This window comes from Eleutherodactylus coqui, chromosome 12 (genome assembly GCF_035609145.1).
Source record: "Eleutherodactylus coqui strain aEleCoq1 chromosome 12, aEleCoq1.hap1, whole genome shotgun sequence".
Taxonomy (NCBI): Eukaryota; Metazoa; Chordata; class Amphibia; order Anura; family Eleutherodactylidae; genus Eleutherodactylus; species Eleutherodactylus coqui.
Genome location: NC_089848.1, coordinates 39,591,677 through 39,607,193, shown reverse-complemented (window position 1 = coordinate 39,607,193; position 15,517 = coordinate 39,591,677). Strand labels below are relative to the sequence as shown.

Sequence of the window (15,517 nt, the reverse complement as noted above, 5' to 3'; positions counted from 1 at the left end):
ATATATGTATCTTTCAATGATGTATCTTCTCACCTGCACCCCCACACCGCCTGTCTAGATTTGGTATTTCCAAGTAAAGTGTTTTGTATCCTCCTCAGGAATTACAATACCGCTGCCTCATAAGTGAATAATGCCCAAACTGCATACAATATAAAAGCGCACCTGGAAATGGAAGAAATGTCTCCCATTCTCTTACAATGACAATTGCAAAGCCTACACAGTGCGTAATCTGTGACTACATGGTGTCATTGTCTGAGAAATGATCTGTAAGACTAACTAATCCTAGATTAACATTTGGTTTTAGTCTGAATATTTTTTATAAGCTATGGAATCTAATAAGTGACTAGGATGTAGCTGATCCTCTTTGTTCATGCTACTGAAACACAGAGAAAAATACTTAATGACTCCCCTTTTGGCCACTTTCACATGGCACTGTTTGATCAGTATTTTCCCCAGGCATTCGGCAAAAAAAACTGAGGTAGAAATCTTTCCAATATAGTATTTTAATGTAGGTATGAAAACCATGTTTCCCCTAAAATAAGCCCTACCCTGATCTTTGGGGGGAGGGGTGGTGCCTTGAAATATAAGCTGCATCCAAAAATAAGCCCTAGCTACACTACATGAAAAAAAGAAAAGCAATACTTACATAGCAGGTGACGTCTGTGTCCCTCCCGCTCGTCTCTCAGTTCCGGCAGGTTTCTTGGCAGTTCTCAGCCACCAACAGAGGATCGCTTGCTGGTAACGGGGTTTGTAAACCCCACCTCCAGCAAGCAATTGCTCTGATTGGTTCTCGAGCGCCACGGCTTAGCCAATCAATGCGGCGCTCGATGAACCAATCACAGCCATTCAATGCGATGGCTGTGAATTTTCTCCAATAATGAATTCAGAATAACCTGATTTGCTTTTGCAAAAGTTGGATGATTTTATCGCCAGGCCGATCAGGATGAGCAACAGGGTTTCAAAAGCAATTTACTATCAAAATTGTCCTGCATCAGTTATGTAAATATATTGAAAAAAAATCTTCTTTAAATAAAATTAAAAACACACAAACATATCACAGTGACAAATAAACTTTACGCTGTCCTTCCACATTAGTTAGTGGGGGCCTCCTGATGGCAGGTCGCAGGGAAACAATGTTGGATTTCAACATGTCAGATATTTGGTCCTGCCAGGATGTACAGTAAGTAGCTGCCCGATGTGCCTGGCAGCGGTTTGTCTTCTTCTCTCCCTGCTGAACTGATCATTCAGGATTTTGGGAAGTTTGAGGTGATAGCACTTGGCAAACTAGTCTAAATGCCTATTTACACTGAAGATAATCGCTCAAAAATCCCTCAAACGACAGTCTGAGTGACAGTTTTGAGCGATCATCTTTGCATAACTCTAAAAAGCTAATTAGCTACTTAAGAGTTATGCGAAAGGAGCAGGATACCACTGAGATAGCTCCGAGAACAAAGCAGCTGTTTTGTATATGCAAACAGCTGCTTTGTTCTTGGCGCTTTCAGCTTGTGTCCCACTGAGAACTGCTAGCAGGATACCAGCTGAAAGAATACCATCAGCGCTGCCCACTGAGAAAATCAGCATGCGGCACTGATAACAGTCATTGGTGATTTCTAGCTTGCTCGAAATGAGCGATGAACAAATAGTGCACGAACAGTACACAATGGCCGCGCGTTTAGACGCAACAATTATAATTCGAATGATGGCTTTTGAGCGAATTTTGAGCGATAATCGTTGCGTCCAAATGGGCCTTTAGGCTGGCTTCATACAAGCGTAAGCATGTTTGCGTGTGTTTTCACAGAATGAAAGTTGTGTATTTGCATGCGCATCAGCATATTTTACTGTACTTTTTGTGTGCGCAATAGGGCGAGTAAAAAAAAAAGGGCCAGATGTGTTCTTTTCTTGCCCAAATACTCATGCAAAAATGTCAGTAAAATATGCCAATGCGCTTACGCTCATGTGAATCCAACCTTGGGCCAGGTATACAGAACACAGTTTTGAATACATTTTTAGCTATAGCCAGGTAGATCCTAAGGTCAGCTTCACATAATTGCGCACTCCTTAGCGCAACTTTTCTCCGCAATGAATTAGCCTTTTTTGCACGCATCGGCGCATTAAACTGTACTTTTGCTGCTCACAGGGCATTTCTTCCTGCATGCGGGACACAAAAATGAAAAGGCTAATTTGCCTAATGAGTTCCAGATGTGTTCTACTTTCAGCAGAATTACACAATGTTTCATGCATGTCCTTGCGTATTGCGCACACATTTGCATACACCCCAATTGACTTCTATGGAGACCTTTGGTGTGTGAACACGCATAAAGATAAAGCATGTTTTTTGTCTGTTTTTGCGCAACCAAAATACGGAAATGTGGTTCTACTCTCAATAGGTTCTACTCTCTTGATTGAGATGAAATGTTTTGGGGTGTTTTTTCTATCTTTACACCTTCCATTCCTGGGTAATTAGGTTTTTTTTAGTCTACAATTGATGTGAAATAGTAATAAATCTGACACATCTTGTTTGATTCATCCGCCCACGATTTTAATATTCATTTTATAATAAAAGTTACATTTTAATAGGGACCTCCCCTGTGACACATTACTATTTTTGAGGCTTTCTGTTGCCTTTCAAAGATTTCCGAGATGTCAGAACGGCATTAAATATTTATACATAGGAATTAGCAGATCCCAGTATTTATAGTGAACATTTCAGCCAACTCTGAAATATGTTATCCAATACACTCTAATTACTGCACACATGCTGGAGAAATCTTGTAAAAGTTATGCTCTAGTTTTAAAAGATAGAAAAAAAGTCAAAATCAGCCGAATCTTGTAAGTGCAAAAAATCTTTTAGAGATGTACTGGAAGAAAGCAGCTATTGAAATAACCATTATATTTCCCAAAGGCAATTTTTAATGACTTTGAAAGAAAGCACTAATATACTGTAAACTGGAAACATATCCACTGGAAGCTTTGAGACTTCTGCAATGAGAACACCTCTCATAGAAACATGACCTAGAGCTATCACATCTAAGGAGCATGTGCACGGATCAAAAAGAGAATCCACGGAAAGAGGACGATGAGTGCAGTTTAAAAAAGTACCAATTGTTACATCCAACAAAGAAGACTCTTCACTGCAGGTCTTAATGCAAAAGTACTAGCAGAAGGACTAGGGAAAACTACCTACAAGCTTAGGGTTTCTTCAGATGGGCATGATATAGTCCCGTTATGCGTCTGTGATAATCACGGTCGCATAACGGGATGAAACAAAACCATTGATTTCAATAGTTTCGTTTTGATTAGCGGTATTCTTGCCCATTTATAGGACTTGCCCTATCTTCCCGCTGTTTTATTCAAACTCACACTTTATGGAGTTTGAACACTCTGGAAAAAAACCCTGTTTATGCACAGCTACGCTCCGTAGCAGCAAGCGGAGTTGCGTATATGCCCATGTGTTTCTGCCCTTCTGCTGAATTGCTATTGTGATGCTGCAGTGCATTTGGATCGCCTGCAGGGGCTGTAGACAGGCATTCAGGTACTAGAGATGAGAGAGAACACCTGTGGGTGTGACAGGAAGTGAAATAAAAGGATCAGTTCCTGCCACACGCAAGGGAAAGCTAGCTGCCAGCTTAAGTGAGAGGCTGTAGCAACAGCCATCAGGCACTTAGAGCCTGAGTTCCATGTAGATCAGTCTGGGTCCATAACAAAGGTTTGACAGAGGACTACGCTAGGCCAATCAAGATGAGCAACACTATTTCAAAATCAATTTACTATTAAAATTGTCCTGCATCAGTTTCGTAAATATATGAAAAAAATCTTCTTTAAATAAAATGAAAAGCACATGACTCTAGTTGCCCTGGCTAGGGGTTAGCGACGGAGACCCCGTGGGTTATGAACCCTGAGATTGTGTATGTACCAGAACTGTTTCCTGTTGTATGTGAAATAAAGCTGGTGGAAGCCAGAAATGCAAGTAATTCGAGTCTCCTGAGCCTTTCTGCACATGGTGCTAATCATTGTGAACTAAAAGATGGCGATCCTACAGGCGAGTAACCCCAGGGGGCCACACTATTTAGGATGTTTCATTGTGAACCTTTAAAGCAACCCCCAAGTCCTGGACAAATAAGATGTTTGCACCACTTCAGCGCTGTTTGGTTCCATTCGGCCAGGGAATTTCCTTTTTCTACTTTCCAAAAGGAGCAGGAAAACAGAACCCCGCCACAGATATGATGGCAGCCTTATTCCCACAGGCCTATTTGGGCTGCGTAATACGCACTCAAATTTTGCATGCATAATATGTAGAGATGAGCGAGCACCAAAATGCTTGAGTGCTCGTTACTCGAGTCGAACTTTCAGTGATGCTCGAGAGTTCATTTCGAGTAACGAACCCCATTGAAGTCAATGGGCGACTCGAGCATTTTTGTATATGACTGGTGCTCCGCTAAGGTTTTCATTTGTGAAAATCTTAGCAAATCACCAAAGTCATGTAAAAAACACAGAAATGGATAGGGCAGGCGAGGAGCAACATGCAGGGCTGCATTTCGGGCTCCGAGGTCTCACTATTAAGCCACAATAGTAGCAAGAGTGAGACCCTCCCCCCCCCCACACTGTCAGCATAAAGATCGTTCTCCTCTGCACAGCTGTAACAGCTGTGGCAGAGAAGGACGATGTTAGCCCACTGAATTCAATGGAGCCGGCAATACAGCCGGCTCCATTGAAAGCAATGGGCTGCTGGCGAGCGCGGGATGAGTTTTCAGGAAGGGCTTAAAAATATAAGCCCTTCCCTGAAATTCATCCAGAAATGTGTAAAAACAAAAAATATATATATACTCACCCGGTCCCGGCAGACGGAGTTCAGCTGCGGCTGGCGGCAGTTCTCCTGAACTGCTCTGAGTAGTATTCAGCAGCCGGGGATTTAAAATCCCCGCCTGCTGAATGAGCTGCCTCTGATTGGTCACAGCCTGACCAATCAGAGGCAGCTCTCACTCACACCCATTCATGAATTCATGAATGGGTGAGTGAGTGCTGCCTCTGATTGGCTCAGCGCAGGGACCAATCAGGGGCAGCTCTCAGCTGTCATTCAGCTGCGCTGTGTGGCTCCGCGATGGCAGACAAGCTGTCCTGTACATTTATCATTACTTTGTCATCCAGTTGGGAAGTAGTCCGCCAACAGCGCAGAAGTGTCTATTTTCTTCCGCTGTGATTTTCTGTATTGGCCTACATCTAGTTCCCTGCCAGGTGCTCGCCGCAGTCACACCGGCAGCCTCTTCCGACAGGCACACTTAATGATACCAGACAAAAAAATAGTGCATATAGTCCGGTGGTCCCTCACCTGCAATCCTAATTCAATTTGGGGACATCAATGTAAATTAGAAATATGGTAAAGTGGCGCCATATTCCTATAAAAAATGTTCCATTTTTTATAAGCCGTGAAATATACTTATTTTAGGCCTCCTGCCCACTGGCGATTTTGCACACAGTTGTACAGGCAGAAAATCAGTCACAGAAACCGCAATAATTAAAACCTATTGGTTTGAATGCGTTCCCTCACATGGAGTAATTTTCCACCTGCATGTCCGTCGGACTTAAAAATAAGTGACATGCTCTATTTTTGTGCGCATTTGCTAACCCTTGGCCCCATAGCAGTCTATGGGGTGTGCCCTTAACCTGAACGAAATCGCATTCTGCATGGCGCAATTTCGCTGTGTCAATTGATAACAGCGGGGACTCATTAGGCTGGCTCACCTAGTAAATCTGCTGGCCCGCCTACTGAGTAGGCTGCCCCGACTGTTCAAATATCGCACTGTTATCCCGCACTGATTTGAACAGGCCGGCAGCGCATAAAGTACAGTAAATAAGCGCAGTTAAGCTTGTGAGAGGACGTGATAGCCCTCCATTCAGAGTGCCTATCAACAGGAGGCCTTACAATTATGTTCTGGTTCTCCTGGACATCCCATTTAAAGTTCTACATGTATATACTGCAATCTATTAATTTGTCATTTTGAGCCCACATACCCAAACGTTCAAATCCTGGAAAATACTGTATACTGTACAGAATGCGCTATTAAACCGAGGCACAGATCTATGCCACAGAGATCAAAGCAAATGGCACTATGATGTACAGTAGATATTTCACAATGCTTGCCATGTCCCCTGCTGTGAAGACTACACACTTCCAGGGAGAGTCCTCCAGTATGCAGCTACTGACACCTTCTTCCGCCGCACACAAGGCTGCAGCCCTGCTAAAGTACTAATGAGTGCGGCTCTGCATAGCTATTTGGTGCCATCTATAAAAGTGATTGTAAAGTGATTACTTACAGATGTATCGGTATGGTTGGATGCTTGCCGTTACTGAAATAGGTCATCACACTAAAACTAAAAATACTGAAATAAAGTTTACTCATTCCTTATACATCTTATTAGAAACTATTACTTATATATACTAAAAAGAGAGAAGATGCCGTGTGTCCACATAGGAACTGGACAGAGCATAAGAATGAATGCTGAGAGGGCAAACCCACCATCTGGGGAGAAGAGAGAGAAGAGTATGGGATGGGATTCTGTAACATAATGTACAAGACTGAAAAATAGATACATGTCCATCCAGTTCAGCCTGTAATCCTGCAGTGTGGATCCAGAGGAAGGCAAAAAAAAAAAAAAACAAGGTAGAAGCCAATTTTCCTAATTTCTGGTAAAATTTCCTTTCTGACTCCAATCTGGAAAACGGAATAATCCCCAGATCACCGCCCCTTCTGAAGTAATCAATGATTTAACATATAATATTGTATCGCTCAAGAAAGGGGTCCAGGCCCCTCTTGTACTCTTCTAGTGAGTTCACCATCACCAGGTCCTCAGGCAGAGAGTTCCATAGTCTCACTGCTCTTACAGTAAAGAACCCCCTTCTATGTCAGTGTTGGGGGGGAAAGGAGACTTGTTATTTGTATAGCGCCAACATATTCCGCAGTGCTTTCAGGTAATTTATTTATTACCCCCTCAGCAAGCTGGGTACTCATTTTACCGACTCAGTAGAAACCTTCTTCCTCTAGACATTGAGGGCGCCCCCCTGTTACAGTCCTGGGTATAAATAGATGATGGGAGAGATCTCTGTATTGCCCCCTGATATATTATACATAGTTATTAGGTTGCCCCTCAGTCATCTTTTTTCTAAACTATAAAACCCCAATTTTAATAACCTCTCTGGGTATTGTAGTCTGCTTATTCTATGTCCTCCTGTGAAGGGAGACCCCGGGCCGTGGACAGAGGGTTAGTGCTTGGGGAGGATCCTTTATTCTAAAGGGAACCTGTCATCACTTTCCACTATATGACACCAAGCCAGCGGCAGAATGCTGATCAATAGTTCTTTCAAATACTTATTTTTTGTACGGATACTACCCATACCTGCATAATCGGTGCCTACAGAGTCCAGGTAGGTGGCCAGACCATATGTGCTGGCTTGACATTTTTCCCTTAACCTGCCCCTCCCTGCTGCTATGAGCAGTACGTCATCCACAGATCACAGCAAACCTTGCACACGCACCGTGAGTGCGCTAGGCGACGCATGCTTTTAGACAGAACGATTATCTTCAAAAAAATCATTCAAATGAGCGAAAGTGAATGAATCGCTCATTCTAAATGCAGCTAATGACCTGATGATGAACAATAATCATTCGCTTTTCGCTCGTCGTTCATTTTCTGCAGCCATGAAAATCATCGTTGGCTCGTTCACTTATTGTTCGCTTTAACCAGCGCTCATTCAGTCGTTCTCAGTCACTTATACAGAAATGGGAATGAATGAATGATTTCTCATTTGAACGAGCCAACGATGTATCTCCTTGTCTAAACAGACTACACGATGTCACTCACTCGTTCGCTCATTCAAACGATAAATTGGCTCATCTAAAAGGGCCCTAAGGGCTTTAACACATAAATGCATACGCTAATACGCTTGCCGCTGTGGTGCACATTAGCGCATGAACCAGGTTAAATTATTTTTTTTAACATTTGAACTTCACATGAGTTTGAAAAAAAAAAGCTGAATGATGGGTCCTGCCATATCTTAGTGGTGCTTTTACCTTGTTTTTCCTGCATCCCCTTGCATACCGTGCGCTCATTTATGCATCCCCCATAGACTTCTATGGGGCCTCTTAGTGCGCAAATGTGCACATGATAGAGCGTGTTCTATTTTTTTGTACACGAGGGAAATGTGCATGCAAAAAAGGGAAGTATGAATGCACCCATTGATATCAACCGATTCCATCCTCTGCATTTTGGTGCACAAATACACCCGTGTGAAGGAGCCCTGAGGATGCATTCACACGAGCATATGAGTATTTCGGTCTGTGAATACACTGCGAAACATGCTGTTGTCTGCCTATCAGAAGTCTTTTTATGCGCCCAAGGGCAAAAACAGATGGGTGTGAGTACAACTACGTAGTTGCGCATGAACCCAGGTTTTTTTTTTCAGAGTATTTAAACTCCGCACTACTCTGCGCGAGTTTGAAAAACAAAGCGAGAAGATAGGTCTCACATGCAGTTAATACTAAGGCTGCCTGTCCACGGGCATTGCGGTATCCCGCGTCCGAGATCCGCCGTGGGATACTGCCGCCTGGGGGCAGGAGTCAGCAGGCGGATCTTCGCTGTCAGCCTATCTGACAGATAGGCTGACCGCGGAGAATCACAGTTAATTTGCAGCATGCTGCGAATTGCCGCCTGCGAGCGGAGAATCGCAATGATTCTCCGCTCATGGACAGGGGGGAAGCGCTCTCCATAGCAAGGCTATAGATAGCTTATATTGTGTTCCCCGGATTATCCCGGCGGGGAACGCAATTCAAACCTTCCCGTGGACAGGCAGTGAAGACGAAACTATTGAAATCAATGGTTTCGTTTCGGCCCGTTATGTGGCCATGATTTTTTACAGCCGCATAACGGGACTAAAACACGCCCATCTGTTTAAGTCTGGTTGACAACCAGATGCAGATAAAAGGTATCAGTAGGTAACAAACACCTATATGTTCTGTACAATCCATCTGCAAGGCTTTTTGTTTAAGGGTTATAATGAACCCCTACAGACGGGACACGATTATCTCCTGCGTATATTTATCATCTATTCTAGGGTTAATGCTTCTTTACGTTCATAATGAAACCGATGCCCTAATTTCTGAATGCATAGACTATTATTACTACTTATGAAACATTGGCGCACCATTGAATCTCAACACCTGCTGGAACTATGCGAATCATTACTGCTTTCACAAGAGAGAGGCTTCACTTGATATGTTTTGCAAACCTTTCCAGCAACACTTCTTCTGAGACAACATCAAAGCAGAAGGCTGGGATGACAGTTTGGATTTGCAATCGCAACAAAGTGACACTATTAGGAGTTTCGGCATAAATCAAGGAACAAACATTATACTATATAACAGATGTTCCTTCGTTAGCATGGAGTGAACTCATAGAGATTGGGATTGGCAATCAGAATAGGGGAGTCGGATCGGCACTATATTATTTAAGGGGCAGCACATTGAGAGTCAATATATAAATTACTTCTAAAATCCTAACAGTTGCTCCTCCTTTGGTCCTTAGCATCCTCCACAATAGAACCATTTGGAGGAAGGGCTAAGGGTCAGTTTCACATCTGCGTCAGAACATCCCAACAGAGATTCTGTCACAGATCCGGCTGCATGCAGAGCTTTTTCTTCCATCCAAAAAACGGTCTGTTGGGCATAAAGCGGATAGACCCCATTATAGTCAATGGTGTCTGCCTGACGCTGTTTGGTTCCGTGCAGAAACGGAACTGTTTGGCCACGGGGGGGTTCCCCTTTCCTGCTCTCCAAACAGAACAGGAAAGGGGAATCCCCAGTGCAGATGTGAAACCACCCTAAATATTACATTCTTAACTTTATCCTATAATTAGAAGCCTTCTTATTAGCTATGGTTGCAATATTATGATAACATGGATAACATGGACGTCTGTTAAAATTAAACTATTGCAGATGATAAAATATCTCAACGACAAACAGAAGACGTTGCAACAGCTGTTGTTGAAAAGTCTATGGAGCATCTGCAAGGGGGAAGCAGTGCATGTGCTGTTTCAAGACAGTTAGGGTCCCTTCACATGAGCGTATTTCTGCACATATTTGCGCAGTCAAAGTTTGCACTCGCAATACGCAGAGAATAGAACCCATTGATTTCAGTGGGTTAGTTCCTAGTGCTCTTTTTTGCACACAGGAGAACAAAAGATCCCTATAAGGGTGCCTACCCACTTGCGATTTTTTTTCCTGTGATGTTTTGCGTTTTTTCTCAAGAGCAATTAGTATAGAATGTGTTCTTGTCCATCTGAGGTTTTTTTTCCGTTTCGTGGGTTTTTTTCACATAGGAACTGTCAGTTGCATATGTCTCCTTATTTTTCTCTTAATGCACCCATGATTGTCAATGGAGGGCTGCAAAAAACGCGCGAAAAACGAGCAAAAACCCCCCGAAAAACGCGCAAAAAACACCGCGTTTTTCACGCGCGAAAATCGGCAACGCAAGTGGGTAGGCGCCCTAAATGTTTACAGGAGGTGCGCAGGAAAAAGATCACATCTGGAACTCATTAGGTTGAATAGTCTTTAAACTCACGGTGGAGGTGTGTCTGGCGTAGAAATGGGAAGGCCTAGAAAAAAAACTGAAAAGTTGAGGGGAAAAAAAATTTCCGTTTTTTTTCCAAAGTCATTTTTTTCCAGAAAAATTGAAGAAAAAAAGTGTGTAAAATATGTTCTTTTCCATTGATAAATAATATATCTGTGACATGGTATTCAAACTATATAACACAAAAAATGGCTTGGAAAAAAACTAACAAAAAAACAGTTTTTTCCCCAATTTTTTTATTTTTTTCCCCCATTTCTAGTCTTGCACCGATGTGCACTGGCCTTGCGAACACAAAAAGTACAGTAATATGCACAAATACCTGTGCAAAAGCATACGCTTGTGTGAAAGGACCCTTAAACATGGCCCCGTAAACAGTGCTGAAAATCCTGTTTTTGTTATTTGTAACTAATTTTTTTCACGTGGATCACATCCGCATGTCCTGGATAGTATCATCACCAAGTTCGTTTCAATTACACCCAATAGAAGTCTCTCTAGACATATCTGAGCAGGGATACTTTTAATTATGATCAGCCTGTATACATAAATATATATTTTATTCTAGGTCCATTGTAGAGGTTGACTCTAAAAACGTCTATAGGGTCTCTGATGAAGGTTCTTTTGATACTAGAGGCTTAAGCTAAAGAAGATTGTGGGCTAATTGGCTCTGCCATATCAGTTTAGTAAATTGTGGCCTAGACAGAGACAACGTCCTTCAAAATGCAGAATCTGCAGCAATCAGCTGGTCTCCCCACATCCCGCTTTCAGCAGCCAGTTGATTTAACCAGGGGAAGCTGTAGTCAGGCTTCTCTCCTGCATTCCCCTATAAGGCCTCGGTCAGACGAGCTTTGTTTTTGGGTGCTCAAAAAGAGCCCTTCTAAAAGAACCAATGTATTCCTATAGAAGCACTCCCATGAAAGAATGTAGTATCGCAAAATGGCGCGCACCTAAGAAATATAGAACATCGGCTATCTTTGGTGCGAGCTGTGCAGGAGTTTCTATTGAATCCTGTGGGAGCAGGAGTTTATGGAAACTCCTGCTCAGGGAATAGATTCCTCACAGCTTACAGCAGGACATTTAAGACCTGCCCAGAAGCACATTTTAAGTGTCCCCCTGTAAAGTCCTGTAGGTCCCCGCAGGTTCTGTTAATCCCCGAGGACATTTCGCCATGGGTTTTGAAACGGTTTGGCCGCCGGCAATCCGCTGTGGCTTTCTCTCCCCATAGAGAAGAGCGAGGCCGCAGTGGAAAAAAAAAAAGAATTGACATGCTGCGGCTGTCAATTCCACAGCGCTGGGTCCGACAGATTTGCCGCCTTGTGTGGACCCGGGATTAGTGGCTGCAGGCGGATTTGCCGCAGCAAAATTCTGCACGGAAATTCCATGGTAAATCCGCTCCGTGTGAACCCAGCCTTAGGACTTATTCACTCTGACTCATTTGCATAGCATATTGCGCACTCAAAATTTGCGTGTGCAATACACAGCGAATAGAACCCATTGATTTGTGTGCGCATTTCGCTCTATTTTCATGCATATTGCGCAGAAACACAGCATATATTAATCTAATTTAACTTAATTGCCCATTGAAATCAAAGGGGCATGCTTGCATGCTTTTTTTTGCACATGCAAATACACATGACATTAAAGCAAAAAATACCGTAAAACACGCACAGGTATATGCAAAAATGCAACACCCATCGTGTGAGCAGGCTGCTTCAGATGAGTGTGATTTACGGCATTTTTGCACTTTCTGTGTCCTGAAGCAAATATAAGCGTCTCCTTTCATTTCACAGCTAGTTTACATAACATACAGTATGTGTTTACATTAATTAGATACTTTGTATCTAACTTCAATACTTATCATAAGAGAGTTGTTCTAGTTCACATACTGCTTAGTAATAAAGGATGGTCATCTCTAGGTTGTACTCTCTTAGTGACTGGCCTACTTTGCGACTTAAGGTCCAAATGATCCTTATCGATCCTTATCATTACATTAGACCAAAAAAACTCATTGGGGTTTTTTGTCTTCCTCTGGATCAACATTGGGGGTAATAGGCTGAACTGCATGGACATATGTCTTTTTTCGGCCAAACATACTATGAGGGTTTGTTTTTAGTGGGAGGAGTTGTATTTTATAACAGCCCCACTCTGGGGTACAAATAATGTGTTGTAGAACTTTTTAATACATTTTTTGGGGGGTAAGATGTAAAAAACGTCCAGAAATTCTGCCATTGTTTCTAGGCTTAGTTTTCCCAGCGTTCACCAGTTGGTAAACATAACATGATAACTTTCTTCTGTGGATCAGCACGATTACTGCGATACCAAGTTTATACAGATTTTTCTCAATTTTTACTACTTTTGCACAATAAAAACCCATTTTTAAAGAAAAACAATTGAATCTGCATCGCTGCATTCTAATACTCATAACTTGTTTATTTTTCTGGCAATAGACTTGTGTGAGGTCTTGTCTTTTGCAGGAAGAGTTGTAGTTTTTATTGGTACCAGTTAGAGGTACATGTGACTTTTGGATTGCTTCTTATTGTATTTTTTGGACATTGACCATGCAAAATAAATACATTATTTCCATTGTCTGTGTCATTACAAACGCATGTGTTTTTTAAAAGAGTTTTTTCCGTATTTTATCCATTTAAAACTTTTTTTGGAGAGAAAAAATTAATTTTTCTAAACTGGATTTTTTTCCCCTCAAAATTAAACTTTTTAAAAAATTTTTGACACTATTTTTCAGTTCCTAAAGGGACTTGACGATACAATTGTTCGATCGCTAGAATAGTACACTGCATTACTTATGTAGTGCATTCTACTAAGCCTAGGAAAGCAGCCTATTTCAGGCGGGGCCTAATATGCTGAGTTACATGGGAGACATGGAGGCCTTTGTCAGGCTTCTGGCTGCCATTGGAACCCATTGTTACTTTATGATTGCGTTGCGGGTGTAGATGGGCGACAGAAGGTGCCCCTCCCCTGGTCATCTGCTTACATGCTGCAGTTGCTATTGCTTGTGGCATGCAGGAGGTTAAACTGCCAGGACCTGAGGTTTCTCTGCCACTGGCTGTTAGAGCAGGAGCCCTTCTGTCAGTAGTCAGCCAAGTCACCGCCTTAAAAAAGAAGTATGTGCAGGTTTAAAAACCGTAAGTGAGGTCAGCTAAAAAAGCGTATTGTGGTCTTTAAAGGGTTAAACTATGGAGCATATTTGAAAGCAAGTATTCTAAAATGCATCCAGGCCACGTAGCATGGCAATCCCAAGGTCACTTAGTCAGTGCTATGTAAATTGCCACTTCTTTAAACGATCAGCTGTTGATGTGGCCTTTATGAAGCAGCACTCTCTATCATTATTAGCCTGTGTAATTTGCGCGACCGTGGCGTTTGATTAACATCCCATTCTTCTGCTATTTGGCTTTTCTAATGACTCGAAATCACCAAGGTAACCCAACCCCCCCCCCCATCTTTCTTGAGTCAATAGGATCCCATGGCTATGGACAAGTGTATGTATATAGGCAGTGATAGAGGAGCTGTCCACTGCTCCAGTGCTGAATGCTGCCTCTGCTGCTGTGTCTTCACTGCAATCCCTTTACTTCTACCGCCACCTATACAACCACACCTCCATCTCCTCACCAGCCAGCGGGGTTAAGGGATAATTTATGACAGAATAACATTAACATACATAATCTGCTCTAAGTGAAGCGAAACAATCCTTAACCCTTTGTCAACCCAAGCTTGCTTTCTTCTGCTGCAGTTAGCCAAACCTACATAGTGTAGTCACTTACCAATGGCCTAGCTCCTACTATAGTAAGGTTAGTACATTAGTATTTGCCTGGATGGGATTGTCAGTGTATGAATCTAAGAAATCAGCTTCCAAGACGTGACATCTGTTCCCATAATGACCCACGGAGAAGATGCCGGCTGCTGCTGACTGTTGAGGTTGTAGTCATTCTAGAAATGTAACTATACCTAGAGATGTATCAGTTTTGGTGCAGCCTGTATGCAACAGTGTAGCAGCATTAGGTGCTGCAGGCAAGCAGGTTATTGTCAATGAAAAAGGCCCTCGGATTGATATGCATAATGCTTGGTGATAGAACTTATATGTAGATATAATCCTATCTGGCTTATCAATAACTCTCTTAGGCCCCTGGATGCTCACAAAGAGTTACATTAGTAGCCAACCCCCAGGCATCATATGAACGTCATAAAATACCATTGTTGCATTAGGATTTAATACGTATGGACAGCTATGGTAATATTATCCATACCACCAAGTGTTTCAATTAGCTGCCTATTATAAAATCTCATAGAATTGATTGCATTAGACGTCAGATAATGCTTAAACACATTGTAACAGATGTCATGTCTGAAACTAATGGCACTTTATTAACCTGCTGCTTTAGCACATACCCTCGTTGTATTCCTTTGTAGATATTAATCCTATAGCATAACAGAACACATCATCTACAATGCAAAAAATAACAAGTGCATGCTCGCTGTGCAAGGATTAATGTTAAGTCTCATGATTGAGAACCTTACCTTCCTTGTGAAATGCGAGCCCTCCAAGCAGTCAATGAGCCTCTCCAGTATGTGAGCTGCTGTCCTTCTATGGATCAGTCTCAGCTCTGTATCCACCACAGCACAGGAGAACCCCCCCAGTAGAGTCTGCTACTGAGGGAGACCAATAGCTCCAGTAGTCTGGGATGAATCACAGAGCTGCTCCGGCCAATCATTGCACAGAATAGTCCTGGCTACAGCAGCCCAGGGAGATGTGAGATCCTACACTGCTACATTTGGGAGCAGAGGCTTTGTCGCCCCCGTTTGTTTGGACTAGATTACAAGATGCAGTCTCTTGGCAAGACTGAGTTGCATCTGCTAGTACCAGCAGTCATTGATGCAAGTGATA

General features: G+C 42.5%; 1 protein-coding gene across 1 annotated transcript in view; it reads right to left on the bottom strand.

The window, feature by feature from the left end:
* The window catches only part of TMEM108 (transmembrane protein 108), a 213,347-nt gene extending 198,107 nt beyond the window's left edge, over window positions 1–15,240 (bottom strand). Inside the window, exon 1 of the mRNA XM_066584604.1 lies at window positions 15,151–15,240. The gene's annotated coding sequence lies outside the window, so the exon portion shown is untranslated. The remainder of the gene's footprint in view (window positions 1–15,150) is intronic.
* Window positions 15,241–15,517: the final 277 nt, after the last annotated feature.